Here is a 19,631-nt window from a genome sequence, read left to right on the forward strand (position 1 = left end):
CTTTTATCTACATCTTTAGCATTTGTCTTATTTTTATTGCTGTGTTTTCTGGCAGTTCAAGTCACAGACTTTTCAGTGATTGCTCTGTTTTGATTTAATTTTTCTTAAATATGAGTGACAAGACTTTATATGACCCTCATTCTGATCTGCACTTTGTATCCTGACGTTAATACTTCTCTATCTTTCCCAGAAACATCTCACCCAGAATACCCTTGTGTTGTATGTGCCACATCACAGTGATGGCTCATAGTCATCCTCTGATAGACTAATATAGCCTCTTCTTTCTCCTAATCTGTTATTTCCAAATTGTCACGGGAATTCTCATCCCTACGTATATGACTATGCACTTTATTTTATCTAATTTCATTCTGTTTCTGTTATTGCAGAGTTACCCATCATCTTCTGGTGTGAAATCCAGTCTGGAGAAAGGAAAGCTATGGATAATACTGCTGCTTTAAAATTTAATTTTTAAACTTAATGGTTTCATTTATTCTTAGCTGCTCCTGAGCTAAGTCTCTAAAACTGGATGCTCAGTGGAACACAGTGTAGCTCCATCCAAGCTGGTGCTTTATAATGCTGTCTTGAATCTAGCGGGATTCATTAGCTCAGGTGAAGAGCTGTGTGAGCCGTGTTATTTCTGAACTTAAGCTTGGTTGAGAATCATTATAATCCTATTTGTATGCTGTTGCTTAGATATAGTGAACTTAAGCTAGCATGCACAAAGATATTCTAGGTATCCCGACACCTGTGTCCTGATTTATCTGCAAACTAGGTAGCCCGCCCACAAATCTTAGAGTTATTGAGTGTGTGCTGACAAGGGGATCTCTTAGTAACCAGGTAGTTGACAGTCTGAGTATATTTATGTCTTTTTAGTTCATATTTTCCAAGGCAACTTCCTGCTTGTATTTTGCAAGTGATTTTGCAGATACAAATTGAGTCATTTGGTAAGTTTGTTATCTGATGTCATTCTCAAATTAAGCAGATGTTTAAGTGCCCCTTATTTACCCTTACAGTTATTTGCAAGTGTAGAATAAACAGTGAGGGCAAGAACCCCTTTGAAACTAGCCCTTTGGTCTTGATTTTGCTTCAGTTGAAATTTCTGAAAAACTTCCCACTAATGTTTGTGGGAATGAGATAGGGCATGTTTGTAGAATAAAGGCATTATATAGACTGGTGGTGCTGCAATGTGTGTGAATACAGCTGTTTTTATATCGCTAAATATTAAGAAGTTTGCCTGAAATTACTTTCAATATTATTTCTTGTTCTCTATACAGTACAATATGTAATTAGAGAAGCATGTTATACAGCAAACTCAGTTTGAAAAATTGATATTTAAAGCATAAAGAGGCAGTGACTGAAGTCCTGCCAGGCTCTATTGAATACTCACATGTATTATATTGTAAACATAATATGATTATATTGCATGTTGTCATAATAATTGGCAATGGGATTGGAGTCAGTCATTGAGTGCTTTGTTCATGTGGTAATAGATGACAAGGGCTACAATGTTTGTTGGCAGCAAGCTGATTTTTCTTTTTGTTTTTTTTTTTAGTAAATTGATTTCAAAATAGTTTTGTGGTTTTTTTAAAGCTGACTATCTTAGGGTCCAGATGGCTTTATCTCTTTGTAATGAAATTTGGGACATTCTCCTTAAAAGTGCTGTTCACTCAGTGCTGTCACAGAGGCTGCATTGTTCATTTTTCTTAAAGCATGACACTGTAACACCAGCAATATGGAATACTTACTAGCGGTCAACAGCACAGAAGGGTGGATTAGGTCAGACTCATTCGAATACAAGCTGAAAGGCAGAGCGAGTCAAGAGAGAACATAAAAACTGAGTCTGGAGGCTAGCAAAAAAATTTAGGTTACTGGGAAGGAACAGCTCATCGTCAGTGTCCTTAAGCTGGATTCAGTCATCCTAACTCATGCAAGCCATGCCACTGGGTTCGAGAAGGCTGTCACGTGGCAGGAGCTATTCATGGTGAGGAAGCATGGCACAGCTCTCCATTTGTTTGCAAAGGTCCTAAAGGGGCAGACAAGATAGACAGAAGTGGGAAAGGGACATTTTTCCTGCTGAAACTTCAAGACATTTCTTACTGAGATCATTGCTGGGGTTTTACAGGACAAGACCCTCTTAAAGCAGTTTCTTTTAAGATTCAACTCATATATATGACAGGGCTGTGCAGCCTCCTGAAGGAGAATTTGTGATGGTTGAGGCATTCACAATAAGCATAATTTCAGCTGAGGCAGAATGAATTTCATCTAATACAACTTTAACATAGCTGTAAAAAAGGCTGCCTGCACTGTTTTTTCATCTTCCATCAGATTCAGACTAAGACTCAACTAGTTAGCTCCAGGTTCCTGCCAAATCAGCACCAACACACACCCTATTCATCACCATTCTTTTACCTTTACGTACATCCTGCACTCTTTGCCAGTTTGAGTCCTGATCCAGCTCTCACTGACTTCAGTTGTACATGATATAGCAATATGCTTCCTCACTTCTCAGGCTTCCATGCCTTTTCTCACACTGCTTTAAATGCCTATCCTGGCTGTCCATGTGTCAGTCATTTTTCATGGCATCCTTCATTTCATGTCTGTCCCCCCTCCATCTCAAAGTCCACCTCCTTCTGTCGTTTTTCTCAGTGTTACTCTTTAGTGCTTGATTTGTTTCTAGGAGTCTCCTTTGAATTACCAGTTGCAGAATATGCCACCTGCATGTATCTCTAGTTCTGCCAGTGGAGCAGAAATTGCAATATTACCAGTTCTACAACATCTGGGTCCTACAAGGCAGACGTAACATTATTCTGTCTTGCACTGAAGTATATACTTCAGCTTTCTTGCAGAATACCTGTGTGGTACCCACCCAAGTAGTAATATTGCTGGGGTGGTATTCACCTGTCATGAGATGTGTCTACCTGTAATCAGCATTTAGAAACACAGTATGTCAGCAAGTGTAGAGCAGCATGTTTACTTGGATCTTCAGAGGAAAATTGAAACTAGTATAATAGTAATTGCCCAAAGTGATATTTAACCTGGTCTCTGTACCTCTTTTTCCTCTTGAAAATGCCAGTGTAACCTCCTATAGTGCAGTGCTTCTCAAACAATATTGGGGGATTTAGCCTGGTACCGAGTTACAGGGAAGAGGTATATCTGTTTGAATCACTAATACAAATTGGAGAAATATCTTCGAAGTTCTTTAGGGATTTCCTAGCCAGGGGCTGTCCTTGGGTAACTATGTTTAGCTTTTGAACATCTTCTAAAATCACAGCTCAAGATGGTTTAGTAATCTAGTACTATGTTGAAAAACAAATAGTTGTTAAATACAGTATCTCGATAATTTCCATTTAGAAAGCACAGTGAACACTGAAATGTTTTTTTTAACACTGAAGGGTTTTTATTTACCTGCTGGGTTATCATCCGGCGTATGATGAAACTGCTGCTGCTTTCCCCACTAAGATGTAGTGAGATGTGCCTGTGTACACTCTAATACACAGCGGGTTCTCAGCCCAGGTACTATAAGCATTGCAAACTGCAGATGTTCCAAGTGTTTTTCTCCTCAATACTCTGATTGTTAATTATGTGGCTAATCAGCATTTAAAAACAAAGTTTGCATATAAAGACCCTATTCACCCAGTGGGGACAGGCTAAAAAGTTCCCATTCTACACAAGTGCCGTGCACAGTAAGACGTGCGTTAGCTGCATGGTGATCAAACCAGAATCGTAACAGAGGAGTTTTCATAGCATACAAGGTAGCTGAAAATTGTTTTTTTCAAAACTATGATGATTTTTTCTCAGTGTATTTTACACCCTGCGAGGGGAAATCTGTTCATGCAACAGTGCTTAATGCTCTAATTGGGACTGATTTAGCTTGTACTTTGACTGTGTAAAAAAAATCCTGGTGTCTCCAGAGTGTTTTGTGACTTTTGTCCACTCTGCTGCTTTAGCAGTCAGGCTTTTTAGACCATGAAAAATCGTGAAGGCCCAGCTGTGCCTAGCCACACCTCTTTTTCGCAGTTTCTGTAAAAGGCACTTTCCGGTGATTTCTGCAGGGAATGGCAGGATGAGGTGGAAAGGCTCCTGTACTACAGCTGTTAACCAGAAGTGGGGCCTGTTTATACCCTCTGCACTAACAAATTCAGGAAAGGGTAGGCTTGACATTACTGATATTCTAAGGTAATATGCCAGAAGGCACATAACCACCAAGGCTTAGGAAAATACACTCTTCAAATGTTTACAGCTTTTTTGTACCTTGTACCAAAGAAGGAAGGGAGCACATAGACACAGCTTTTCCTTGATGAGTCATCTTATTCCTTACAAATGTCCCTTTGACAAAATTATTTGCGAAGAGACCTTAAACTGTTTTTTTTCAAAGTGACACAGTGTTTTAGAAAACTGGAAGATCAGGAGTGAGTATCTCAAGCTTCCTGCACATTGATAAACTTATCTTGCTTTAGAGACTGTTCAAAGAGGAGATGCAGAGTTTGTAAACAGGAGTGCTGCACCACTGTGGAGTCCTGCTACACTCTTTGTATTAGAGAGAATAATACCATGCCCTTTCAACAAGTGTTGTGCAAAGTGTTGGCTGTCATCCTTTAAAAAGTACCGTGTTTGCATTTCTCTTGATCATCTGTCCAAGAGCAAAGGTCAGTAGGTTGAGACAGTATTGTTTAAGCACAATTGATCTAAAAATGTATCAAAAGGAAGCTACTGTATGTGAACAAATTATGGAGAGGCTTTATATGGACTTCTTGATGTCTATAAATATATAAAACAAGGAAGAAGCAGCTTATGACATGGTTATTTTGGGAAAAGTGGAAGATGTGACTGTCATTGTTACACTATGCACAGAGTCAAGCTGCTGCCACTGCAGAAAGTGTGAGCAGAGTTAAGAACCCAAAAATCAGAAAAATAAAACAATTTTCATATGAACTCTTTGGCCCAAATCCTGCCTCCATGCAAATCAATGGCAAATCACCTATTAATGTTGGTTGAATCAGGCTTAAGAATTTTGCTCCCCTCTTCCTCTTTCTTTTTTTTAATAAAAAACCCTTTCTTTTCCTTTCCAGAGAATACCTGTTCTGATCATGAGCCTGAGGATCTAATAATCTTTAATGATTTCTGGCAGATTGCAACATAGAATATTCCAAAATTAGTAGCGTGGTGTCAGCTCACTTCCTCATCAGAAGGGAGAAGAAAATACATTTACTCTATCCACAGAACAACCAGCTAGAAGGAACTACTAAGTTGGTTAATTTGCTCTCTGTATCACAGGTCATTATAACTCAGTCACCCCTGTATAGAACCCAGTATTTTGTGTTCAGCAGCAGTAGAAATTACTGAATTACCTGTTCGGCTACAACACTCAAAAAAGTATCCAAGCTTGAAGACCTCAAGAAACAAAGCTGCCATCAAAAATTCCCGTAGTAGTTTTACTTATGAATAACTTGGTTTTTAATGTGCCTTGTTTCCTACCTGAACTTTGCTTTTAGACTAAAGAACCCTGCAGGAGCTAATATTTTCTGTAGAGTATTAAGTCAAGCTGGTTAATGATGTTAGCAAGTGAACTTTAAGTCTTTTCTTTAAACATCTCACTGTAAGGCATTTTATCCTCAAATCATTTTGTCTCCTTTTTGGACTCTCTCTGCTTCCACAACATTCTGTCTAAAATGTGGAACTTGATGTGGTGTTTCACTGTAGGTTTCACCAGTGTGCATGTAGTCGTATAAGGGTATTTGGCTATTCACTACATTGGTATCTGTACAAACAAGGATCATACTTGGTATTTTTGCTACAAGGTCAGCTATTTGTCCACTGTGATCCTCAATACCTTTTAGGCTGTGTTTTCCAGGGAAGAGATTTGGCTGCTGGTGTAGCGCATAGTCCTAATCCCTTTGCATTTGAGTGTATTAAGACATGTTTAATTTCAATGGAGTCAGCTTATCAAGTGGTCCAAATTGCTCTGTGTGACTATCTTCAGCTTTTATCCTAATGTACCGTTTTACTAATCTTTGTGCCATCCACAAATCATATTATTATGGATGTTTATATTTATTTCCAAATCATAGAAGAAAATGCTAAGCCCTAAAACATGATTCAGTGACGATTCTCCATTAATTATTACTTTGTTAGGTCTGTCAGCTCTTAATCCATTTAATATGTTTTATTGATATTGTGTTGTGCTAATTTTCATAATTGGAATGTCATACAGCATTAAGTCAAATGCTCTCCACAAATATATTACACCATTACTGTTATCAGCCAAACTTCTGTCTCATCAAACAATTCAATAAGTTTATTTTACAAGATCCGTTTGCCATAAAAATGTGTTGACTGATACTAATTATATTCTTGTACTTTAATTCTTTATTAATTTAATTTTATTACAGCTTTACCATTTTATTACCTGGAAGTAACATCAAGCTGAGTACCCATTACCTCTCTGAGTCATCCTGCTAGTCGTTGTTATTATTGGCACAACATTAGCACTTTTCCAGTCAAATGGAATTTCCCGGGAATACTTTAATTTATTAAAAATAAACATTATTAGTTCTAAGGCCTTCTTAGTCTTAGTTCTTAGGTGTAAGGTAGATGGATTGGCTGATATAAAAATGTTTATTTCTAGTATCTGTTGTATAACATCCTGCTTGGTTACTAAGGGACTGGAAAATACTTTGTCATCATCATGTGACATAAGAACATCTTTCCAAATATGGAATAGAAATATTTCTAAAAATTTCTGCCTCTCTTGCATCACTATTAAAAATTTTATCATTTCCATCTGGCAAAGTATGTATATTATTGGAGTATTACTGTAGTCTTGATACATTTCTTTTAAAATTTTCAGGTTATATTGGTGCTGTCAGCTATGGATTATCCCCTAATGTTTCTAGCTTGCCTTACCAACTTTTGTCCTTTATAACTCGTAATTCATGTGGATTATTATTGTTTCTCTTCATTTATTATATAATGCTTTTTTATACTAACTGCTGCTCACACTTGCCCAGTGAAGCTGGGGACAGGTTTTTTAGCTGAAATTACCCTCTTCCTTGACTGTAGAATTACAGCTTCTTGACCATCCTAAGAATTTGTCTTAAAGAAACTTCTCACTTTTGACTTTCCCACACTCAATTTCAATCTTCGTTTTAATTACTATTTTAGGATACTAAAGTTGCAAATTACTGATAACTGTTAACACAGGTACCATACTCATGGCTTTATGCGGGAGTGCCTCCTTCATCTGTCCTACTCATTCTGTCCTGTCAGTGTTTTTCCTGTTTGTTTGTTTTTTTTAACATTTAAATTGGGTGAATCATTGCACCATGTTTGCTAATATCAATTGCGTCAAATTCTTTTGCATGGATGATAATTTCATATTCTCTTGCTTATCATCTCTTCCAGTCTCAATACATAAGGGCCTCAAAAGTGTAATCTTTTAATATTCTTTGCTATATGGATCCAGTTTCTTCAGGGAAAGTTTGAGTGTGTACTGTCTTTGCCTTCTTACCAACTTTCTCAAGGGTTGCTACTTTACTATTCTTTTGCTTTCTCCCACTTGCATCCAGATCAGACAGTGAGGTCCTCATACCTCTAAGATGCAGGCTGTCTTGTTCATATACTCCCCTTCTCCAGTCGATTACAGGCTGATGTTCACCCAGCCTTCACTATCATGCTATGCCAGCAGTTCACGTCATACCTCCAGCGTTTGCTGATTCTGTGTGAGCAACACAGTGTATCACAGGAGAGGACACAGAGGGGTAGCACTTGCACCATCCCCTTTCCTAAAGTTCTTCTGAGAGGTCCAATTATCATGGTGAGTGGGTTTCATAAAAGCCCCATTAGTGAAATCTACCCAAGTCATCTGCTCATTTCTATCTGGTATCCACTAGACCATATGTACTCTGAAGATAATGTCATCTATTCCAGAAGAGGTGCTGCAAAAAGGAGGTTTCAGATATATTTTATTACAACATATGTCCTCTCTGCAAACTTTTCACCAATGTTTGTTTCATCCCAGTGAAACAGCAGAAACCAAAAGTAAATGTTTCTGTTGGTTTTATGCAGCAGGTCCTCTTTTATTTTTGTGCATTCTGCCTCTGTGGCTCCAACTCCTGTGTGACTGTAGGACTTGCCTTCTTTTTATCCTAAACTTTGCTGAGTTCTTCTTTCCTGTTTTAGAGTGGGGAATAGTAAATTCTGTGGGATTATATGAGGGATGTTGAAGGAACTATAGCATCTAGGTGATTTGTTAGTGATGTTGAAGACTGCTCTCCAGGAGTAGAGCACACTGTATATTTTGCAGTGAGCATTCAAATTTGATCAGCATTCAGAAAGATTAGCCAGTTGCACATGATAAAAATGTGGCTTGAACATACACCTTCTTGCTTTAGTATTTTAAACCAAATGCCTTCCAAGGGTAGGGCCATGAGTGCAATTCTTTCATCTGACTTCCTGTTTCCTTCCTGAAAGAAAATTATTGTCACATTTTCTGTCACTGCAGACTCTCCTATCTGTAGCAGATACTCCCAGCAAAAATAGCATGTTTTCTTAATACCCGTATGTTATAATAAAAACTTGATTTTTTTCTACTTTAGTATTGGTCCTGCTTAGACCTTCCAATTAGGAGAAACTAAAGAGGAAACTGGAAGTAAAAAAAATTATTTCTTTCTGTAGGGTTTCCTATCTAGAGAATAGAAATACTGATATATGATAAGCAGTGAGGAAAAGACTGCAGACAAAATTCAGCTGCACCTACTCCTTCGTGGGCTTGTTGTCTGCCTTCCACTTAAGGAAGGAGAGGAGCATTAAGCAAAAGAAACTAGAACATATGAAGGATTTAAAACCCCGGCTTTTGTTTTCTTAATTCCTAGTTATTTTATACCCTCTTAAATGGCCATCATATTATACAGATTTCACATGACTTTTTCTGGTGATATAATTCCTAAACGCTGTGGTACCTGAGTGTCACACATTTTACACTGTGGTCTTGAAATGATTTGTCCAGATCATTTTGCTAAAGAAATGTTCAGATCTCATGAGTATGTAAGAACATTTATTTCCCTCCTGAATAAAGATCATAGAAGCACTTACTGTAAAAGCAAATACAACCCTACAGCAGTGTGATAAATGCAGAGAGTCACAGTGACAGTGCAGAAAAAATTGGTGACTGAGCCACAGTCTTTTTGAATCCAAATTTGTTTCAATCTTTTGAGAGAGAAAATGAAATTGTCACATGGTTGCTGATTACATAGTGACTGAATTGTTTTTAACTGCGTGTGCTTTGGGAGATAGACTCTGCAGCTGGGAAATCCCCAGCATGTGACTGGTACAGCTGTATTTGATAGTGGGATCAGGGTTTACTGCAGACCTGTATATTTCACTGTGTTACATCTGTGCCTGTGGGTGTCAGCCTGTTGCAGCATCCACGTAGCTGCCAAACATTCCTGCTGTTTCAGAATTTGCATCAGCATTTGAACATCCTCAGAGCTGCTTGTATGTGCTACTCTGTTGCTGATAAAGCAATGGGGAAATAGACTCCCAATTGCAGTGAAGAAGAAAATTTCTCTGTAAGTATGAACAGAGTATCTTTAGGCCATCTGCATTTGTGCCATGCTGCCAAAGGACATAACTGAATTTTTAGGAAAACAGAAAGCTGTGACTTCTGCTTTTCTTCAAGCTATTTCATGCTTATCCGTCCCAATCCTGTTTTTTTGTTTCCTCCACCTGCGGCATCTTGTCAGCAGTTAAGATTGCGACTTGTTTGTGATAGGAGCTCTTTGTTACTTCTTGGTACAGTGCCAAGGGTAATAGGACCCGATTTCTTATGAGGGTCCTAAGATTTATTGAAATATAAATCTATGGTTTCAGCTAGTGCTTCATGGGTTGACTCATTCTGACCCATTGCACTCTCCAGCGTCAACGTATTAGGCACCCGGTCGTCCAAACTGGTGCCACATTCCCATGGGAAAAGGGAGGTGCTGTTCCATGGCTTTGGAGTGACCCGCAGTAGTGTTGCAAAACAGGCGCCTAGCTTACATGGTTGAAAGTCTTGATCATTAATAATTGCAAATCATCACTGCATCGACTTCGCCTCTTTAGCTGTCAAACTTTTTCACAATTCTGCCTCTCCCTGGAGATTCTCCAACACACTGCAGACTCCCAGTTAGGACCGTGTAGAACACCCTAGTAATAAGCAGGCAGCGCCATGCCATTTCAAGAGGCCATCTCTCTGGGTTTTTAGGGTGCCACCTATGTGGTCCCTAGAATATTATGATCCATGGCCAGAATGAGCTACTACGAAATAATTGATTAGATTTAAAAAAAAAAGGGGGGGTGGGGGGAAGCTTCATTAAAGCACCAGTTTACAAAGTCTTATATACTGTGAGAAAAATGCACTATTTTTCACAATTGGTAAAATATTTGCAGGATGATGTCGCTTAAAAATATATTTAGGCTTTGCTGCACTGAATTATTTTGTGTTTCTTGTACATGTAGGATGTCCTGATAGCGCCCATTATGACTCTGATTTTTCCCCTCCATCCCAACTCTGCTGATCTTGGGTTTGGATAATAAAGGTGCTGTTTCACTCTTTTGCCAAACCTTTCCAAAGCATTTAAAATATGTTTTCCTCTTCATGTGTGTGTTGCCTTATGTTTTTGGTAACCAAGTAGGGGTTTTCCCCCAATATTTAATTAATTATTTCAAAATGTCTAATTGGGCAAGATATTACTAGTAGATGCTTAAGAGAATTTTGGTCTAGTTTTTCATTTTATGCCTGCAATTTTACACACATTGTGGTGCAAACATCTGGGGACAAATGCTGTAAAATTAGGGAAAGTGAGGTTAACATGTTAAGTGTAAACCTAGTTCATAGACAAAATTTAATGTTTGTGCCCCGGGTTGCTTGTGCTCCACTTTACATTGTAAGTGAGAGAAAGGAAAGTTAGTTTTACAAATAAATGTCATTTTTCAAATGTAGCACTACAGTCTGTATCTACAGATTGGTGTATTCTTCATTCTTATAATATTGTTTCCTTTTATAATATTTTTAAAAAATTATATCTTTATGAGGCCTATAAGGACCTGATATTTCAAAAGTCTAAGTGTTCTGTGCTTTCACTCATTTCATAATGAAAGGCAACCTATGGTTTAGTTGATTTGGTGAATTAGTCATAGGATAGCGAAAGATGACACAAATGCTTGATAGAGCATGTAGTAAGGATAAGCACAACAGCAAAAAAATCATGAGATGAGCTATTACTATTACCACAGTGTGTTGGTTCTTAATTGCTATATGTTATATACATATGTATGTACCAGGGTTGAGGAAGTAGTCAGATGAAAGGTCACAACTACTTTCTGAAAGTGAATGAATCATGTGCTGATTCACTGTATACAGGCACCGTGTGCTCAACATATTCGTGTTGGACATGCCTGTATTAGTTTCCCATCTGTTCCACTGGGGGACCTAACTTAAAAGAGACCAACTGGGGCACAAATCAATTAAACAGAAATAGTGTTGTAATACAGCTTCATGGACTTGAATTGCAAGTTATGTAGTTCTTTTAAATTCCCTGGGTAAGTTATCATTCAGTACAAATGCAGGCCTCATCACCAAAGTCTATGAGATGGAATTTAGATGTACAAATATTTGCATGACAAAAGTAGGATGTGGGGAGCATGCCCATCGCTTTAAGTCACGAGATGGAGGACACACTCCCTTCACTGGCTGCTGTGATTGTATGCAAGTGTCCCCATAGCTGGGCGACATGTTTCCGCTCCAGACTCATGCCAAGTTACCTAAGATGAAACTGGGGCTCTGTGACAGCTCGTGTGACCCAGAGCAGCTCTCTCTCTTGCTCTCCTGTCATTGGCCCTGGGTAGGGGAAAGCTCCCACAGCCAGAGTTTGAGGAGGGCAGGCAGGGAAAATCTCATGTCCCAGAAAACAATCTGAAGTAAAATAGCTACCAAAGATTATAATGAGGATGGTAGAAGAGTGGGTTTTTTTTGTTTGTTTGTTTTTTAAGACTGTCCAGGAGAAAGTTGACATTTTTTTAAATGCTGCGCTCTGCTCAGTCATTTGGCTAATGTGGCAAACGTGTAGTGCTTGTTCTGTTACAAGCAAATTATATAATGTGGAAGAATTTAGCCAGGCTCACATGCTTCAGCACAGTGTGATAGGTCACTTGACAGTATGAGGAACACAATATGGTAATAAGAGAATCTCCCCCCCCTTTTTTTTCCTTTTTCCAGAAAACAGAGAATTTCATGCTTGTGAAAAGGCATCATGCTAGCAGTTCAGGGAAATGACTCTTTCTCTTTATGCCTAGCACAGATACAGTATGTGCTGTACCACATGCAGGCTTTCCTGATGCTATCTTGACAGCATCTCAGTTCTCACATGGAAATGCAGCTTTCGGGGCTGAAGAAGCTGCTCAGGCCAGCTCAGGCATTTCAACCATTGTTATTAAACCTTCTTGCTAAGACTAACAGAGCATTAAAACCAAAAGGAGAATTTCCTATAACTTCAGCCAGAGCAGACAGAAGTCCAAGCTATCACTGCTGATGCAAAGCATCCTGATGTGAACCCCCATCTGCTAGAGAGCTGAGAGATCTTTTACTTGAGGCAACCAATTTACTTCACATAAACCACAGTCCAAAACTTTAAAACTGGGTGTTGCAGACTCAGGCACAGCTATGATATTAAAAGGAGGCTGCGTGTGCATTAAACTGTCACGTAACTGAGTACTACTACTTGGAGTGAAGTAGAAGGAGTGAGAGAGAGAGCCCTGTTAGTGACCCCAGTAAATCTGCTTTAAAGTACTTGGAAGCCAAATCCATATGTTGGATCCTATCTAGCAAAGTACTACTAAACTTCTATTTGAGACTCTGTATGAAAGCTAAGCAATTTCTTTGGTATTTTTCTGGACTGAGGCCTCTGAATTCTTCTGACGAAGAGTATAATTGCAGCTTCTCTGACCTTTAGGTGGCTTAATGCAGGCATCCAAGCCGGAGAGCTGTACATTGTACTGAGGGAGTTCTGGTTTGGCTTTCTCTTACTACACCTGCAAATGGGATGCCAGCCTGATGTGCTCAGCAGTGAAAATAAACCCCAGCAGAGCAAAGGGAAGCGCTGCTGGATGCAAGGGTTTGGGATAGCTTTGGCACTGTTACTTTGCTCTTGTAATGCCATCCCGGAGATTTATTTTTCAGCAAAAACAAACTGTTTCTAACTAATTTTCAGCCTTTCCTTTTCAGGTGATGTAAGATTAGTTTATATGGAATTGAACAGATTTCAGAAGTTTTGCAATGCACATCTTTCTTTGGAATTACCCTACAACATATCTGTTCATTATTGCTTCATTCTAGCAGACAGTGGGTTTTTTGCAGCTAAAGGAAGCTTTTAAAACTTGTTTTTCAATATGAAGTGACAGAAATGGGAAGGAAGGGATATGTATTTGGCTGAATATTCCATTATTAAATATTGGGGTGACCTTCCTGAAACCAAGAAGTTTTACCGCTGCCCCTTATTTTATGTAGTTTTATGTTTAAAAAAAAAAAAAAGTTTAAAAGACAGCCAAGCACTTGTCACCAAATCTAAACAAAAGTAAGCGCAGGCTTATTGGGTATTGGAACAATTTGGGCTAACGGGCAATACTAAGCAGTTTTGGGAGTGGGGAAGCATGTATGCAGAGGGAAAAAAGCTGAGTTTGAGAAGTAAAAAGAAGAACCACAGTGCGGAGCATGTCTTGGGTAAGCTCAGAGAAAAGCTGAGCAAGAGCTCTTGGGCTAGCATCTCTTTTACAAGCCGAGGGCACTGAACAAAAAAAGCTGTCTCATTTGTTTCATTCTTGCACAGCTGGAGAATACCTGACTCTGTGAAAGGTGTTCTTAGTTTTATCTTGAAAGCATAGCTGATAAGTAGATTGAAAACTAAACAAAGAGTAAAGCCAGTTTTTGTTTCTGCCTTCTCTCTGTGGGAGGTTTCTACCCCTTCAGCTAGAGTGCAAGTACTCAAACAGGTCGAGTACCTGGTTTTGGCACAGCAGAGAGGCTGAAACTGTGGTGAAGAGTGCAGTGGGATGGATGCCGTCGTCTGAAGCCTCCTAAAAAGGAGCTGGCATCAATGCAGAGAGTTTCTGTGCTCTCAGCAGCAGGGCTGCTATAGAAGATTCCCGCTCCTGCCCTGGCCACTTATTCCTGTCCCCTGCTTGTAGCAAATGCTGATCCAACAACTGGTGCAGCTACACTGTAACTGATGAGGTGGGAAGACCAGTTAGCAGGGTGGAAAAGGGTAACAGGCATGAGAGGAGGGGGCATGTCTTAAGATGATAAATTAATACTAATTATTAAAAATAACAGTTAAAACTAATTATTTTTTGTGAAACTGGGAGTAATTGAACTGGTCACCTTTTCCGAGTAAAATTCTTTGCCAGTATCTTCTAACTGGAAAGGCCTCCAGAATCCTGAATTTTTTCTAGGTGCTCAGGGCAAAAATGTTGAGCTGACCATTTCAGATGGCACCAAAGTTAAATATGCTTCAGTAGTGATTAATGATCAGGTTTCAGCTTGGGGCTGTGGTTTCACAAATACTTCTTTTTGGCAGTAGTGCCATCCACTAGCTGTTCATGCTTGCTTGCTTCCCACCCTTGCCCACATACTCACTTTTGCCAGTTTCTGTGACTGCACAATGAATTGGATCAGCAAATGAATTCTTTTTTTTTTTTTTTTTAATCTTTTTTCCTGGGTTATTTTCCTCAATACAGTTCATCATGTGCCCATACAAGAGGTTGTCCTGGCACAAATAAGGTTGTGGTATAAGGTGGGAATAAGCTGGAGGGAACAAGGTGTTAAAGCCAACACTGTTGCTGAAAGAGATGTTTGTAAAAATACACCTTGTTTTGGTGCAGAGCATCAGGGAAGAGGGCGTAACTTCACAGGGAATTGCTGAGTTACAGACAGTCACTGTTGCTCAGAACAGAGGCCTGTGGACCCTCATTCAGAGCCCTTTCTTCTGTAACGGACTGAGGAGAAACCTCTTCAAACCTTCAGATTGCCCCTGAACTCTGGAATAATGTTCTGTGCTAGACTGGAATGGATGTAACTCTGTTTACTGATAGAAAAAAAACCCTGATACTTTCTGTATGTTGTTGTCTTTCAGTGCAGTCATCTCACGGTCCTTTTCTCCATTGTGTCCTGGGCAGTGCTGCAGCAGGAGATGCTGCGAATGGCCTGTCAGGCTGCACAGATGTGTATCCCCTCCAGGTACTCTCCACAAGTTCTGCTATTCCTTGTGCTGTAAATCAGCACTCATGGACTTCGGTGGCCAGGCAGACACAGGTGTGTTCACTTCTTTCCTATGTATCTCACAACTTCCTCAGGACTGCGGTTCCTGCAGGGAAGGAGGTTCCTTGCCTTCCTTTATCCGAGTGTAGTATAGCAAGATTTTGCTCTTTTTCCACTGCTTTCTACTTATAGTTCTCACAGCTACATAAGCATCTTCTCATTTCATACACAGAAAAATATATACAGAGAGTTGGAGCAACCTGAGCAAGATCATAGCTTGGTTTCTGTCAGAGTATGGAATAGTTAAGTAGCTTAAATAGCTCTCCTCACTTCAGGTCACTGCCTGAGTCATCTGCATCTTAACAGGAGACCCTTCCTCCTGCCAACTTATGTTGCTTATTTTTATATGTGCTTGTTATGTTTCTATCGTGTGTATTTTTCATTAATTTGTGCAAATTAATTTGGTCATTAAATAAAGTTCATGAGAGACAAGAAGTTCTGCCTTATGTGGTAAGAAAATGTCTGCCTGCATCTCTCGTTGCACACCAAAGGCTATGCTCACCTGTAACACTTCTCTTACTCCAGGCCTAAGTTCTTCCTGTGCAGTTATTGACAAAGGACACAGTGCTATCATTGTACAATGTAGATTGTACCTGCTAAATAGCTTTATGAAACTGTTAAGCTCACTTCACCTGGGCCATAAAGAAGGAGGCTCATCTCAGACTCAGAAATCAGGGGCAACTTCTACATTGAAGTCAATGACTTGTCTCAGAAACATGAGTGGGATCAGAACTGGGTCCTAGTTCTTTCCTAGTTTTCTCTGGAAATGAGAAGGCAAAGGTATTAAGGAATAAACAACAATAGATATCCCCTGACATCTCCTTTGTTAACACCAATTTTATTATAAAAACTCTTCAAGCCCTTCAGTTCCATAACAGTCTGTTAATAGGTCAGGCACTGAAGTCTTTCTCCAGTCTTCACTCAGTTCTCAGCTGGGCAGCTTTCCCATCAGAGCTGATGCCATTTTGCCTGAGTAAGAGCAACAGTGAAAAGGAGACAGCATTTTAAGATGTGCCAAGCAGTGGTGTGATGAGTCTTTATGCATTTTCCTTAATCTCCAGCCCAAGGCAGGAGCCCAGAGTGTCACCTCAGACTGGCACTCCTGCCCCGTGCGCACTGGGTGCGCTCTCACTGCCCTGGTGGTGTGTCGATGCTCCTAGCCACATCCCAGGAAATCAGTAACGGGCCATTTCTTTCTGCCTCCCCGCTTCGCTACACCAAGTCCTCTGTCTTCAGGTTATCACCTTTGTGAGCAGGGTTAGCCAGGAGTGGTCATCTGCCAAGTGCGGTGTTTGCAGTTGGTTACGTTACACTGTCCTCTAGTGGCAGACCAACCTGCTGTGCAGTCGTGTCCCACAGCAGTGTGCTTGCAGACACCTCCTTCTCTGTGTTGTTCACACGGTAACACTATTCATGAAGATCCACCTTCCTTTGAAAAGGTTGGTTGATGATAACAAGAGCTTTTAGAAATAAGTTTTTAACAGAGGAGCTTTGTAACAAGTTGTGCAGGCAGCTCTGAACTGTGATAGTGGTGCCTAGCTGACATAATTCATTTTCAGGCTTAGTTTTAAGTTTTGTTTGGCTGCCTTACCCATACTTATGTGTTGCTTCTTGAACTTATGAGTGGAAGCGTACTTGCTGGAAAAGTAAACGACCTTGAGTCATGAGATTTGAGCTACCACTCTGTTTCAAGTGTAAAGTTCCAGTAAAGCTTTGGATGTCATTTTTCCCTGTTATTTTCTATATGGAGAGTGAAGTGACAACAATAACTAACAGTGTCTGAGGGCTGCTGAAGGAAGCAAGGCCCTCAATGCAAAGAGCATGCCGTCTTAAAAACAGCAATACATTGCCTAGTGCAATAGGCAATTGTACCTGTTTGGGAGGATCCTGTCTCAGAAGTGTGTATTTTTTACATTTTTGCAAAAATCAGTGAGCTCTTACCATATGTAGCTCACCCCTTTTAGAATCACACAGAATCACACAGAGTCAAGCAGAAGATAGTGAGTATTTATCCAGTATTGCAGATTCCAAAGCAAGATGGAGGCTAAGGAAGAAATCAGGTTTCCAATGTTCTTTACTTTTCATATAATTAGAATATGTAGAACATTAGAATATTAGACTGTTTTGTTAATACATTTGGACTTAAATTATTAAATTATTGTTTAATTAGCGTTTATTCAGTTATTGATTTAACTTTAAATTAAAAAAATCATTCTTTTTAAATAACTAGAAAGTAATAACAATTTAAAAGTGCTGCCTGGTATCCACCTAACTGTAATGATATACAGGACTAGGTCATAACTCCACCAATTACCTGGTTCATAATTGATAACTCTTCTAATAGCAAAAAACTCACATGCGTTTTTTTCCCACTCTTCCCCAGGAAGAAGCGTAGTTCTCCCAAGACACTGAGTACCAACTCCAGCCAGCGTTACTTTTTTTCCTCAATGGATCAGTAGTCTGAGGGACTTTTGATCTCCAGAGAACAGCAATTCGGTAAGAGTTTATGATTTTCATGAGTCCAGACTGATGAAAAGATGACACTGTACAAAGGAAAAATCAGCATTCAGTTTGGGGCCATCTGTTGCCCAATTACACCATTAACTCTCGGAAAAGTTTTCATCTATGGTCTCTTTTCCAGAAAAAGCCACTTCTGACTAGTAATTGCAGCTCAGAGCGATTCAGTTTTGTCTGTTTAACCATGCACGCTGATTGCCCTGTGGCCATTAGGAGAGATCACTAGGAATTCAGTTGCCATCACTTATGGCAACTTAAAATCTTCCTGTTACTCTGTAGGCAAAGCTGCCTCATGGCAGACTAAACCCAGCATCAATATTCTGAATATCCTGCTGAACTGCATGACCTTTACATGAGTGCAAGAGCCAGGCTTGGAATATGCAATGACTTTGTGTTTCATCACCAAATTGTTATCTAACAAGACATTGCTATAATGTTATTCTGCCATACCATAGACTAGACCTTAAAATGGATGCCAGATTTGTTGTCTGCTAACGTCTGACTATGTCGACGATTTGGCTGTCTTTTGTGAATGGGCAAAAAGCCTGGGGTTTGCCTGTAAGTGCTTTGAAGCAGAAGTGCTTTTGTCTCTCTGGTCTCTGCAACCACTGTTCAAGACTTGGCAGGTGGACAAATCCTCAGCTTAGGCCATTTGAGTGAGAGAACTGAACAATTAATTTAACTCTGCTCAAAGCTAATTTGGGGGGGGGGGGGAGTGGCAGATGTCTGGTAGATGGGCCACAGCTGAATGTGTTACAAAGTGTTGCTGTAACTGCATCAGTGAAGGGTTTGCTGTGGAGAAAATAGGAATAATGCAAGTTCTGTGATTTGTCAAAAAACCCACATTCTTCTGTGCCTGTGCTAAGTCTGTGCTAAGTTATTGTTTGCTTCAATGGCTTGCTTTGTGTATCACACAGCTTTCCAGCATCCTACAGGTTCTTAAGACACTGAAGCGTTGCTTAGACTTTAACTTATGTGTGGTCCAGCACACGAGACCGTGTTTAGCTAAAAACATTAGTTCAAGTAAACATCCCTTCCCAGGCTTGTCAAGGCATGATGCTTGCTGACAACTGACCTTCTACTGCTAATGAGGCTTGAGATGAAGCTGTGCATCTCAGATGAATGCTGTGGGCCTCCACCTGCATAAGAGAAATGTAGATAATGTTCACCAACAGCTGTGTGTGTTTGACCCATACATCTATATGACAAGATATTGAAACCAAATAGCCCTCACATAGTCAGTAGGGAGAATATACACTCTGAATTAGGTGTTCTGAATTGCCTGTTGGGCTCTGCTGATTAAGGATGCTGTCTGGGCAGCTAAACTAGATCCCTAAGGTTAGACAGCCTCAACAGCTCTGCCTTACAACTAGTCCAAGATACATCCTCTTTTAAAAAAGGATTTCAAAATGAAAATAGGTCTGCAGCATATCTAATAATACTCCAAATTCCGTCTCTTCTGTCTTGCTTAGATACCTCCTTTAGAAACAGAAGAAGAAAAGCAATATTTTGATAAAATATTTAAAGAACCAAAACTTTGTGCAAAGCCTAATAGTAAAGAGACTGCACTTGATTTTCGGAACCAAATATTCTGATTTCAGCTTTGGATTTCTATTGATGTAGCTCTGTTGCTTCAGTGGATGCCCTCTGGCTTTACAATGATATCAAATATGATTTAAAATCATAATGGAAAATTATTGTCTCACATTTTTCAGTCACACGAAAATTACATGCAGAAGAATTCCATGAATCTATTGATTTATAGCCT

The 19,631-nt window shown here is 39.6% G+C and overlaps 1 long non-coding RNA gene across 5 annotated transcripts in view; it reads left to right on the top strand.

Annotated features, from left to right (window-relative positions):
• The window catches only part of LOC106490488 (uncharacterized), a 54,666-nt gene that overhangs the window by 23,167 nt on the left and 11,868 nt on the right, over positions 1-19,631 (top strand). For all 5 annotated transcript variants that reach the window (XR_010883684.1, XR_010883683.1, XR_010883685.1 and 2 more), the window contains 2 exons: positions 15,162-15,340; positions 17,730-17,842. This is a non-coding gene — a long non-coding RNA (uncharacterized lncRNA). The remainder of the gene's footprint in view (positions 1-15,161; positions 15,341-17,729; positions 17,843-19,631) is intronic.

Source organism: Apteryx mantelli, chromosome 3 (genome assembly GCF_036417845.1).
Source record: "Apteryx mantelli isolate bAptMan1 chromosome 3, bAptMan1.hap1, whole genome shotgun sequence".
NCBI classification, from domain to species: Eukaryota; Metazoa; Chordata; class Aves; order Apterygiformes; family Apterygidae; genus Apteryx; species Apteryx mantelli.